This window comes from Rhipicephalus sanguineus, chromosome 2 (genome assembly GCF_013339695.2).
Source record: "Rhipicephalus sanguineus isolate Rsan-2018 chromosome 2, BIME_Rsan_1.4, whole genome shotgun sequence".
Taxonomy (NCBI): Eukaryota; Metazoa; Arthropoda; class Arachnida; order Ixodida; family Ixodidae; genus Rhipicephalus; species Rhipicephalus sanguineus.
In genome coordinates, this window is record NC_051177.1 from 144405116 (window position 1) to 144417797 (window position 12682).

Sequence of the window (12682 nt, forward strand, 5' to 3'; positions counted from 1 at the left end):
GCCGATATGTGCGGGGAACCAGTAAATGGTGTGTGGGACAATCCCATCTCTGGTGGAGCTGTTCAAGGTCCTGGCGGCCTGTGTTGATATACGGCCCTTTTGGAAGGCTCTGACTGCCGCCTTTGAGTCGCTGTACACCTCTTCACATCGACCATTTACCAGAGCGAGCGCAATGGCCACTTGTTCGGCCACCTGCGGGTTCGTTGTGCGTACCGTGGAGCAGTTCGTAGTCGAGCCGGTCTGGTCGACGACCACCGCTGCGAACTTTTTACCGTCTCGATATGCTGCAGCGTCGACGAAACTTGCACTTGTACCACCCTTTCCCAGTTGCTTCAATAGAGCTGTCGCCCGACGACGTCCCACATTGTGTACATGGTGAGTGCGGGGTATTGGAGCAACAGTGATGTTTTCTTGTACATGTTTCGATATACGCACGCTATTTGTTTCCACCTGCATTGGGTTGAAACCAAGTTCGTTAAGTATGCGCCGACCGGCCGTCGTCGTGGACAATCTAGCTAGCTGCGATCGTTGCTGCGCTTCCGCTATCTCGGCCGCAGAGTTGTGCACGCTGAGTGCGAGTACATTCTCGGTGTGTGTGCGTACTAGAAGCCCCAATGCTTTCTTGACGATCTTCCTGATAACATCGAGCTTGTCCCACTCCGACCTGAGCCAGTTGTGCATGGCAACGGTGTAGGTAAAGTGGCAGAGCACGAACGCATTAATGAGTCTTAACAAATTGTCCTCTTGAAGGCCTCTGTGTCTCCCGGAGATCCTTTTGACGAGTCTTGGCGACGATCTTCCGCAGAGCGGTGCCGTTGCGCCCTTCGCTTCGATAAACATGCCGAGAATCCTGATGGTGCCTACCCTCGGGATTTCCTCCCCCTCACTGGTGTAAACGTGTATGTTACTTTCTTCGACGGGTTTCCATCCCTTGGATCGGGAGCCCCGTTCCTTCCTGTAGAGCAGGAGCTCCGACTTCGCGGGTGAGCATCACAGTCCCGTTGGGCGCAGGTACGCTTCCATCTCGACTACAGCCTCTTGCATGGCATCTTGCACCCGGCCTTCGCTGCCGCCGACGCACCAAATCGTGATGTCGTCGGTGTAGATAGTATGCTTGATGCCGTCCACACTAGCCAGTCTTTTAGACAGTCCAATCATGCAGAGATTGAATAGCACCGGAGAAATCACAGATCCCTGGGGCGTGCCTCGATGTCCAAGCGGTACGTCTTCGGAGAAAAAGTTCCCGATGCGCAGCCTCGCTTTTCTCCCAGACAGGAAGGACCTGATGTAGTTGTACAGCCTGGGCCCAAGCTCGAGGTTCGCCACCGTCTTCCGGATGAATTCGTGCTTGATGTTCTCAAAGGCCTTCTCCAGGTCTAGGCCAAGAAGAGCCTTGGTATCTCTGGAGTAACCATCGATGACTTGGTGTTTAATGAGCATCATTGCATCCTGCGTTGAAAGGCCGGCGCGAAAACCGATCATATTATGCGTATAAATGTCCTTTCCCTCCAGGTAGTCGTTAAGTCTGTTGAGAATCGCGTGCTCTGCCGCCTTACCCCACAGAACGTAAGGAAGATGGGGCGAAGGTTCTCGACGCTAGGCGACTTTCCTGGCTTGGGGATTAGTACGGTATGGGCTAGCTTCCATTCCTAAGGGACCTTACCCGTTTTCCATGCTTCGTTTATGAACGCAGTTAGGCGTTCTATGGATGCGTCGTCGAGGTTTCCGAGGGCTCTGTTTGTGATCCCGTCCGGCCCTGGAGCCGACTTGCGATTTAGCGTTTGAATCACTCGCCTAATTTCAATCTCTGAAAAGTCTTCGTTCCAGTTCTGGTAGAGGGGGCCACCATAGTCCGGGAACGCGCCGTCTTCGCCCTCTCGTTCGACTGGTAGGTACTTGGATACTAACCAGGCAACGAGTTCTTCAACCACCTGTTCTTTGGTGGCCTCATGCAGGGCACGGGCTAGGGTGTGTCTTTGGTTGGCCTTAGTGCTGTGCTCATGCAAGAGGTGCTTCAGAAAGTGGCACTACTTGCCGTTTTTTATTTGCCCATCGACGGACTCACAGAGCTCCTCCCACTGCTGTTTGCACAATATGTCGCAATGTTCTCCGATTTCCTTGTTCAACTTTGATATTTTTTGCCGCAGCCTACGGTTGTGCCTCTGCTCCTTCCATCGACGCATTAGAACATCCTTGGCTTCCAGCAGGTGGGCAAGCCTGCTGTCCATCTTCTCCACATTTAAGTCTGACGTTATCTTCTTGGTGGCAGTGGCGATATCTCTGCGGATGTCCTCGCACCATTCCTCGAAGTTGTCGGGAGCACCAGTCCTTTTAGTACGGATGTTGCGAAAAAGATCCCAGTCAACCACCGTGAACTCTCGGACTATGCTACGATCCACCTCTATAGAGGTCTGCAGGACGTATTGGTCGCTGCCAAAGTCCATAGCGGTGTTGGTCCACGTATGCTTTTCAACATTCTTGATGAAAGCGAGGTCTGGCGTGGTGTCTCTGGTCACCGAGTTGCCTATCCGCGTAGGGAAAGCCTTATCAGTTATTAGGGTTAGGTCTAGTTCGTTGGCGTCCAGCCAAAGGTCCCGACCCTTGCTCGTGTCATATACGTATCCCCATAAGCCGTGTGGTGCATTGAAGTCACCGACTACGACGATAGGGCGAGGACCAGCTAATTGCACTGCCTTCTCGAGCACCGTCTTGAACTGCTGGCGCCTGTGCTTGGGATTACTATAAGCGTTCAACACAAATACACTGTTTTTACGTTCGGTGTGTCAAGCAATATCTCCGCCATTACATGTTCTACCTTGCAGCTCATCAGTTTCAGGTCGTGGACGAGGTGTGTTAGCTTCTTATTTATAAATGTGCAGACACCTCGTCCTCCTGACTGCCCAGGAACTGCACGGTAGCCAGCGAGGGACGCTGCAGAGGCTAAAGTATCTTGAAGTGCTATAATATGAGGTTTTTCCGTTATTGTTCTAAAGTACTGCTGCAAGAGTGCTCTTTTACCAGCGTACCCCCTGCAGTTGTACTGCCAAATGCGGATATTGCTTTTATCGTTGGCCATTAGAGATTCTGCTTTCATCTCCGCCCTGGGAGGTCAGTGCTGCTTGAAGATTCTGTCCCTTTGCCGGATGGACCCCTGTGGTCTATCGACGGATTTCACGTTGATTGCCGACGCTACATGTGGCTCCGATTTATGCAGTTTGACGTCATTTTCGAGCGCTACGATACGATCGTTCATTGCCCCTAGCCCCTCGATTGGGTTGCTGAGTACAGCCTGCATCTGCCTAACGCTCTCCGTGAGGCTAGCTACAGTCTCTGCCACCATCTTGATGTTCACCGTAATTGTTACCAGTGTTTGTTTAATCTCCTCTACCTGAGATTCCGTGTTCCTAAGCTTGCTCACTACCGCCCTGCGTTTGGTTTCCATGGGCCCTTCTCCAGCAGGGACCGGCACCGGCGTATCGGCTGTTTCGCGTTCAGTATTGCTGTGCAGTATTGCTTAGCATTTTCTTAAATTCCGCCATTTCGTTGGCCATCTTGCTAACAGTTTCCTTAAGCTCTGCGCTTTCCTTTCTCAATCGCGATACCTCCGCGTCCCTAGCATGCTCTGGGGGCGGGTCGCATTGCATGGGTTGCTCGCCGTCGCTGCTACGAACCCTGTCAGCCCAGGTGAGGTTTGACTTTTTCCTGCCCTGGTCCTCGTTGGCGTGGACTGCCGTGGATAGCTGGAGCCCCGAGGCATATTTGTAGCCTGGCCTGGGCGAGGTGTCCGTGCATGTGCCGGCTGCGTCAGCCCTTCCCTGGTCAGGCCTGGAACTGGACCCGGTACGGGTCCAGGATCCGGACCGTGTCCTGGACCTGGAGCGTGCCCCGGATCTCGAACAGTACTTTTGACACGCCCTGGATGTGGAGCGGCTCCTGCTGCCGCCTCTGGTTTTGGATCTCCCTCGCGATCTGGATCGGCCTCCAGTTGGCGATGGTCCGGACTGGTCCTGTTGATGACAGCCGTTGAGCTCGATGGTGGCGTCCACATCGAAGGATGGGGACCTCGCCTGGGTAGCGCGGGCCCTCAGGCCTCGCCTGCGCCTGACGACATAGGGTGTCTGATATCGGTGCTTGCAGTCCCTGGATGCAGTGAGGTGTTTGCCGCCGCACAAACTACATATCGGTTCACAAACGTGATGCTCGTCTTGCTGGATAGCTTCTCTGCAAGCCCTGCATACTGGCGCGTCGGGCATCGGACAGACGTCCGAGCGGTGTCCAACTCGGCCACAGGCATAGCAGACATCGACTTGCTTCCTGTATAAAGTGCACTTGATTAGGGTGCCGCCGTAGGAAACATAATTGGGAACCTTGTATCCGTCGAAGAGCACTATGACCACTCCGGTACTCTTGATTCTCTTTGCCCCAAGGGCCAGCGGATATCTTGCATTAACAATCTTACGGTCGATGGCTTCTGGACCGTCGCTCAGCGGGATCCCGCGGATGACTCCCTTGCATGTAGCATGTGGAGCAGCCACGTATGCACTGACTTCATGGTCCTGGCCGGCCACGGTAATAGCTTCGACGTTAACGTAGCGCTTAACATTCTCTTGGCTCGGAGTACTTACGAGCATGATGTTTTGTAGTGAATTAGGGCACATCGTGTCCGAGTTTCTCTCGCCCGGATCGAGTCCTGCCGCCTCCCATATGGCCTCTGCCACGACAGACGGGCCAACCTTTCTGATACACAGGCCGCCTCTCGGCCTCACGACGATCTTGGTTTCGTCCCGGGGCAGCGGTGGCATCTTGCTGGCCCTTATAATGTTTTTCTTGATATCTTCGAAGCCGTGAGAGCCGGGCGTAGGCGCTTCAGCGGTGGGCTTAGACGCCGCCGTTTGGGCGCCGAGAGCTCCGCCGGCTTTGTTCACTTCCGATCGTCTTCTAGTCACCGTAATCCACCCGGAATCCCTGTTATTCTCCTCAGCGTCAACCTGGATCCCCGCTTCGTCGCATTCCATCTCGTAATTTGGCGAGAAAAAGTCCTTTTTTTGTCAGAGAAGCGATGCCTGTACGCCGCGGAGACAGCGACGCGGCCGGGTCCAACGGCGGCGTCTAGCTGCGCACCCGGCGTGATCGGCACGAAATTCACTTATAAATGTGAAAAGAGTCCACCCACCGATGCACTTTTGGTGTCCACAGAGTCCTGATGAGCTCAGAAGTCCGATGCGACACACTTTCGATTGAACACGGCCTCACAAAGCACGAAGAAAATACAAAAACGCGGGAGCCGATCGAATCGCGTCAGACCTGCACAGCGCCATCGTCGCGTTTTCCCAGCGCGTGAGCGGGGAACGCGGTGTTACAGCCAGTTGAGGCAGGCGCGCGTCGCAGAGCTTTTTAGGGGCGAAGCTCCTTAAGGCGGCACCCGTTCGTCCCTCGTAGTCGTCGCGGTCGTAGTAGTGAGTAACAAGTCTTACGCTTTGACCTCCAAGGTGGTGCCGGTGGGAGATTTCTCCTGTGCGTTGTTGAACAATAAAAAATTCGCAGCGTGCGCGTTAACTAAAAGCCGAATTCTTCTGTCTCTCATTCCCCATTAGCAGCCATTGGCATGTTCCAGTAGGAAACGTTAGTAGAAGTAGAAGTGTAAGTGTTAGCTAAAAGCCGACTTCTTCTGTCTCTCATTGCCATTAGCAGCCATTGTTTACCTCCAAGGTAGTGCCTGGTGAGATTTCTCCTGTGCGTGATTAAACAATAAAAATTTTGTTCAAAACGCCGTTGATTGATAAAATAAACCAACGAAAGACGCCAGATGTTTTGTAAAAGCAGAACGAAAGAACGCCAGATGTTTTTCTTAAAGTGTAGTAGTAGTAGTTCTATGTAGCCACCTCGCCCGATCGTCAACGGGCGAGGTGGACCGGCAACGGCGCGAGGACCCTGCCGTACGAGAGTTAAATCACACTAAAAGACATACTTTGCGGGCGATACACTCTAGTGAGCTTTCAACTTTTCGTCTTAGTGTACATGATAAAGAAATTATTTCTACGAAAAACGCAAGGCACACCTTGAGCAATATGCTTGGTTTTGGGACGCTAAATGGAACCATGAGGCGATGCAAAGCCGGAGCACTTGCACGATCGCGTTCCGTTGGCTTTCGTTGGGCATGCTACCGACCTCGCGTCGTGGAACGCGCGTCCTGTCTTTCCTCTAGCCTTGCCTTTAATTCGCACAGGGCGAGCGGGGAATGCGGTCGCTCTTGGCGCTCTTTCGCTCGGGAGCGGACTTCTTTCTTGCATTTCACCGATCACAAGTGATAATGAAGGGACCACGTAAACCAACAGTACAATAAAAGTTTGATGTTTAATATATACACGATGTTTCACACTCTTTATATTATGTACTGGGCGCATTTCACGGAAGAGTTTCACGGTTTACAGATGATTCCCTCCGTAGCTTCGCCCCACTCATCATCATTCACCCCGTGGATATGCTGTGATTTTTTTTTGGTTTGGAGCAAAACAGCCACTTGGGCTAGTTTGGTTTGGTTTGGATTAGCTTGACGCTATGAGCGAGGCCGACGCTTTTACGACGCTTGGACTAAGGTGGCCACCTCGCAGTGTGTTAAGGCATTGACAAAATTGAACTTCTATTGAAAACGCGCCGAATGGGACGGGCGTGTAACGCGTTGGAGGTGCTAATCGCGGAGGCCACAGTAATGACGACTTGCTTTACTTTACCGCTCCCAGAGGGCAACACCACCCCGACGACCGGGAGACTGGTAGATATAAAAGGCGCGTTTGTAAACCCGCTAGAGTATGTGACCGTGGCGCAGTGGATAGCGTGCCCGGCATCTGTTGTTGCGGACCGAGCTGTCGTGTGTTTGACGCCCGTTGGTGGAACTTTTTTTTCTTTGCCATCTGATCGTGTAAATTTTTTCGAAGTCATTTCCGTGACGGAAATACGTCACTGAAGACTTGGTGGACCTCGGAATAAAACACTTTTGTGTTAAAAACATGGCGATGACTTCACTAAGCACTAAGCTGCGAAAGCCTTGAAAGAGCGAAAGTGGTCGATTCTGAAGACTAATCTGGTTACTTCTAGGTTGTTTCTAGACCTTAGCTGATCAGGCTTGTTTCTAGGTTGCTTCTAGGTCATTGCTAGGCTCTAGCAAGGTGATGCTAGGTTGTTTACGTTGATTCTCGGCGCATAGTGGTTCGGGTTATCTACACACAGCCACAGACACGACACGGGTGTCAAAACTTCAGAGACAGACACATGCGTTCGCACCTCTCATACAGTCACAGACAAAACGTGGTTGCTGAATCAGAGACAGACTCGTGCTGAAACCAGGCGTTCGCACCTCTCATAGATCTACGGGAACGTCGTTGTTGGCGTAGGCCTTCCATCGTTCGGAGTCTTCTCGCAGGCCTCCGTTGCGTTTCGCGTTCCCTAATGCTGGGCTAATTGTTGTCTTCCTCCTTTTAGATGCGAAAGCAGCTTATGCTCGGGGCAGTGTCCGTTCTGCGGCGTCCGCACCCATACTGCGCATGCGCCAACTCTCCCCCTCGCCTCGCGTGAGCGCGAGGAGGTGAGGTGGAGGAGGTGGCGTGAGCGCTGCCTCCGCTTCGTTTCTCCTCTCTCGTTTCTCTCTCTCCGCCACAGCTGTGCGCTCGTATATAATGAGGCGCGCGCCGCTCCCGTTGCACTCTCCTTCCCAACGGCGCTACAGACGCTCGCGAAGCTGAACGTAAACGGCAACGCCGGCAAGGGGATCTCGAAGCTGCGACGCTGCGAATGCGCGCGTTCGCTGTGCTTCCGTCATTCTCTCTCTGTGCAATGGTGTGCGAAACGCCATGAACGTCAACGTCGGCGCTAGTTGCAGCGGCAGCGCCACCGCCGCGGAGCGGAGGAAGGCTCGGGAAGCCGAACGTAAACGTTAGCGTCGGCAAGCGGTAATTCAAACGCCTCGACAACCACCCTCTCATAAGTCACATAAGAAAAACGGAAAGTCGATGCGCATCCCCCGCGATGCTTTCGCATCCCCCCATGGTTGCCCGTACGGGGAGATGATGTGTAATTTCTTTAGTGGACTAGTGGTGAGTAGTGGGATTTACCCGATTTCTGTGGCACATACCCGTTTATGATGATGATAGTTACTCGCAGCCACCGCTTGCTTTCTCGTTTTCTATGGTGTTCGGCTAACTGTTGTCGTCTTCATTTTTAGTGGACCAGTGGTGAGCAATGGGATTTGCCCAATTTCTCTGGCACCTTCCTGACAAGGCACACAGGGCAGGCCACCCAGAATATATGGGCCGCACAAATTGCGGCTGCCTTAAACAGCTTCGCTGTTAAAAAAAACCGAAAAATTAGGAGCCCTCTCCTCATCGAAAAAGTAGGGACAAGCGAAGTATGGCTTGTGCGGGCCTGCCCTTTCTTTCTTTCTTTCTTTCTTTCTTTCTTTCTTTCTTTCTTTCTTTCTTTCTTTCTTTCTTTCTTTCTTTCTTTCTTTCTTTCTTTCTTTCTTTCTTTCTTTCTTTTCTTTATTTCTATCTTTCGTTCTTTCTTCCTTTAGTTCTTTCTTTCCTTCTTTGTTTGTTTGTTTCTTTCTTTCTATCTTTCGTTCTTTCTTCCTTTGGTTCTTTCTTTCCTTCTTTGTTAGTTTGTTTGTTTGTTTCTTTCTTTCTTTTTCGCATTGCGCGACGCTCCCGCCTCCTTCCTTCTATATGCCGGGAATGGGGCCTTCACCGACATGCTTATATAGCAGCCCGATACTTTTGTTGCTACAGGAGAGAACGACGGTCATGCTTGAGGCAGTGAAATGTAACAATGAGAGACAACGATCAAATGTGGCATCGCGAAATGGCCAGTGACCTCGATATAAGATCAGATTGGTACATCAGAAACGGCTGATTGCCGACAAGCCCACGATCGAGAGAGCATCGATTATTGGAAAACGGCGCATACGAACACACGTGTGAGCTTATAACTAGGTTCAGCAGCTTAGCGAATTATCGGTTATAGCGAAATAAGTACAAACTTTGATTGGACACACTTTTATTTCAGTGACACTTATTTAGCCGCCGCGATGTCGGCTATAACGAAGAAATGTTTGGTTTGCGTGGACTCAAAACTCCAAAGGTAAATTAAAAAGCAGAATATAATGAAAGACAATTGACAACTACATCTTTGTTTATTATGTGATTGCGATGTAAAGAATTTGGTTTAAAATAATTGCTTAAAAAGTTGCGAAAACTTGGGTGCAAAAAAATTACACCATCTCCCGCTAAAGGGGACCATGAGGCGATGAGAAGCCGGAGCACTTGCACGATCGCGTTCTGTTGGCGTTCGTTGGGCATGCTACGGACCTCGCGTCGTGGAACGCGAAGAGGAACACTACGTGCGTCGTGTCTTCCCTCTAACCTGGCCGTTAATTCTCACAGGGCGAGCGTGGCACGCGGTCGACAGGCGCGCGATAGGGGAGCAGCGTAGGAAAGGAGAGAGGGGGGAGGGGACGCGCATGCGCAGGCGCTCATCGCGGCGCTGCACAGGAGAGAATTTCGGCATGTCGAGCCCGCATTTCACAGGAGTCAACGGAAGCAAGCGCTGGACTGAAAGCGCGCAGCGCTCTGCCACTTGAAGGAGAGGAGACTAGTGGAAGAGAGTAGCGCATGCGCCGCGAGAGCAGAAGCGAGAACGCAGGAGAAGCGCAAGCAGCTGCTGGGGGAGAAGTGGAGAGAGTAACGCTCAGCTGTTGGAGACAGGGAAGGAGGAGAGTTGCGCATGCGTAGTGTGAGTGTAGACTACAAGCCGAGGGACATTCCCCCGAGCAAGAGATGCCTTCGCATCTAAAAAAATCAGGGTACCTTATGCACTCACCTAAGACGACTGGAAGGTGAAAGCCATCTTTTTCTTCTCAGTCAATGTATTGATCCTGCCCCGGCACTCCCCGAAGGCTTTCTGCATCTAACGTGGTTTTCCACTACTTTCGGAATCGGAGGCACCTCACCTGGTTTTGCACTGCCTCCGTGATCGGCCGACCTTTGACCAAGCTACGATTTCATGTGATGACATCGTGATATGACGTCAGTTGATGACATCATTGTGACGGCATGATGGTGTGACAAATTTGACGATCTGTGACGTCATGATAGCGTAATATGGTGACGTCATCCTGTGATGACGATGATTTTTTGCATGTCTCACCGCCGACGGGAAACGCCGGTCAATTTTCGCGTTTGATGAGACATCTAAGGCTTTCGCCTTAATAAGCAGTGCGCATACCGCGCGTACATTACAAGAAGACTGAGAAGCTACTTGGAGAAAGTCCCGGCGACTTAAACTGCTGAAGCAGAGAATGCCCTCTTGTGCATGCACAGTAAAAAAAGTTCGTTCCGCGCAATGCATGCGTTTTAGGAGCTGGTTCGCCAGGTTCTTAAGGCCAGAACGTGTGACTAGATCCTGGTAGAAATTAAAAGACCGTGAAATATAGCCGCACATTCCAGCACCCTTTTCGTGTTGTGAGTAGGACTTATATTTTTAAATCGTCTTCAAAAGTAACAAAAAACCGGCATGTCGCGCAGCCTAGCGGAAGAGCCTTGAAGCAGGATTATGAAGTCTGTCACTTTGCTGTACGTAGTCTGGTGCTGTGTACGCTTTGTACGTGTTGTGCTCTCATCGCAACGCTTTCGTTGAAGCCACAAAAAGCACGAAGGTCACTTCGCTCGCTGCAGCGGTCGCGTTTGCTAACGGAGTGAGCTGCTAGCCTGACTTCGTATAACATTCCAGTGCGTTGCTATAGCTTTCATTGATTTGCCCTTGCGGCGAAACAGGTACTTTTTTCTAGGTAATACCGTTTACAGCGCAAAGAAAAACAAGCACAGGTGTTGATAAGACCGTTCACATGCAGATTAACCTTCTATTATAAACTCTTTTGCTTCTAAAAATAAACGTTCACCTTAAAGCGGCCGCGGCGTGCTTAAGAGATATCGATGGTGATCACAGAGATATATATGCGTTGTATAAAATACACTTCTCGTCTTCTAAATGCGTAGCGCTTTAGGGACCCGGCTTGTCGCCCATCCACAGTCTCATGTCGTATAGTCGCGCAGTGGTCAATAGAGGCCTAAAACAAGGCTAACAATGCTCGAGACCAGTGCAAAATAAACTAGCAAGGTCTAAACCAATTTACCCTAATAAAATAAACGAGGAATAATCGCAATAATTCACCTAAAATAACGAAAAACGCTTCTGAAACATCCGACTGATACCCGCGCCGCGCAAGAGAGAGCACCACCACCTCGGAAAGCATGCGATTGCCAAGGGAATCGCTGGGTTCTCCGTTCTATTGGCCGCGAGATCGAGCGGATTCGCCACCTGGCGGCTTCTAGCTGAACCGCGCCTAGTGTGGATTGCTCCATGCGTCGTCTGCTAGCCACGTTGTGTTTGCATGTGCGCGTACGTCATGCAGGTCCTCAAAAGGCGGTTTGTTCCGTTGCGTTAGTGCAACTTTAACCTCACGAACGTATGCCTAACACGATATAAAGAAGCATTTGGCCTGGATCGGCTGTATATGCGCTGTAATAAGATCAATGAGTGCACTTGTCGAGAGTACTGTGTGTGCTCGTCGTACCGTCCGTTCACAAGAGTCAAATCAGTGTAGGTGCCGCTCTGTGGTTCAAGCGCACTGCAAAGTGAACTTGGCGTTGTCCTAAAGATGAGAAGTATTAAACCTCATGTGAATATAGCCTTTTAGCAGCTCGGTGGTAAAAAAAAAGGCTCTCATGTACTTGCGCGTTGTGGTTAGGTGTATAACTTCTGGACTGTCGTTTATAGGTTACGCGACGAAATTTAGTTGTGTACGGTCCTGGTCCCACTACACAGAAATATTTCAGTCAAGTCTCGCCGGACACTTCGGTACTTAAATTGTCCCCTAAAAAGAACAGAAAATGGAATGACACGGAAATCGCAAAACTGAGTTGCCTTGCGCAATTTTAACTTGTGGCGAAATTTATACAAAAACACCCGTGTACTTAGATTAAGGTACGCATTAAAGAGCCCTCATGGTCAAAATTAATCCAAACAGCGTACTTTACATTTATGCCGTAGTAATCTTATCTTGAGCGTTTGTGTTGCGTTGTTATAGATTGATGGAAGGCAGCGGACATTATTCGCGTGAAAGAACGTACTTTGGTCCCGTCAAGTAACGGGGCCTTTGTTCCATTACTGTCGTGCAAGTAATCAATCGAAGAAAGTTCCGTGCTGTACAGATGCCTTTGCGTACTGTTACTGGAATAAAAACAAGCGCGTGCGTGTTAAACATCTCCGTAGCGCTAAAGCGCTGTCAGCCACGTAGCTTTCCTCAGTAAACCTATCAACTGTCCTACATTTCATGGAGAACTGAGTAATAAATGCGGATGAATATTTGAGTACGCAGTGCACAAAGTGCTGTTTGAACTCATCGTGCAGGAATACGGGCTTTCTTTTTGTTGGCGGCAGGGGCGTAGCCAGAAATTTTTTTCGGGGGGGGGGGGGGGGGGCGCCTTCTTGATCTGAAGGGGGGTCGGACAGGCAGATGTGATCGGGTGTCATTTCGTGCGCTGCATGCCATGGCAAAAAAAATTTCGGGGTGGGGGGGCGGGCCCGGTGTGCCACCCCCCCCTGGCTTCGCCACTGGTTGGGAGGTATCTAG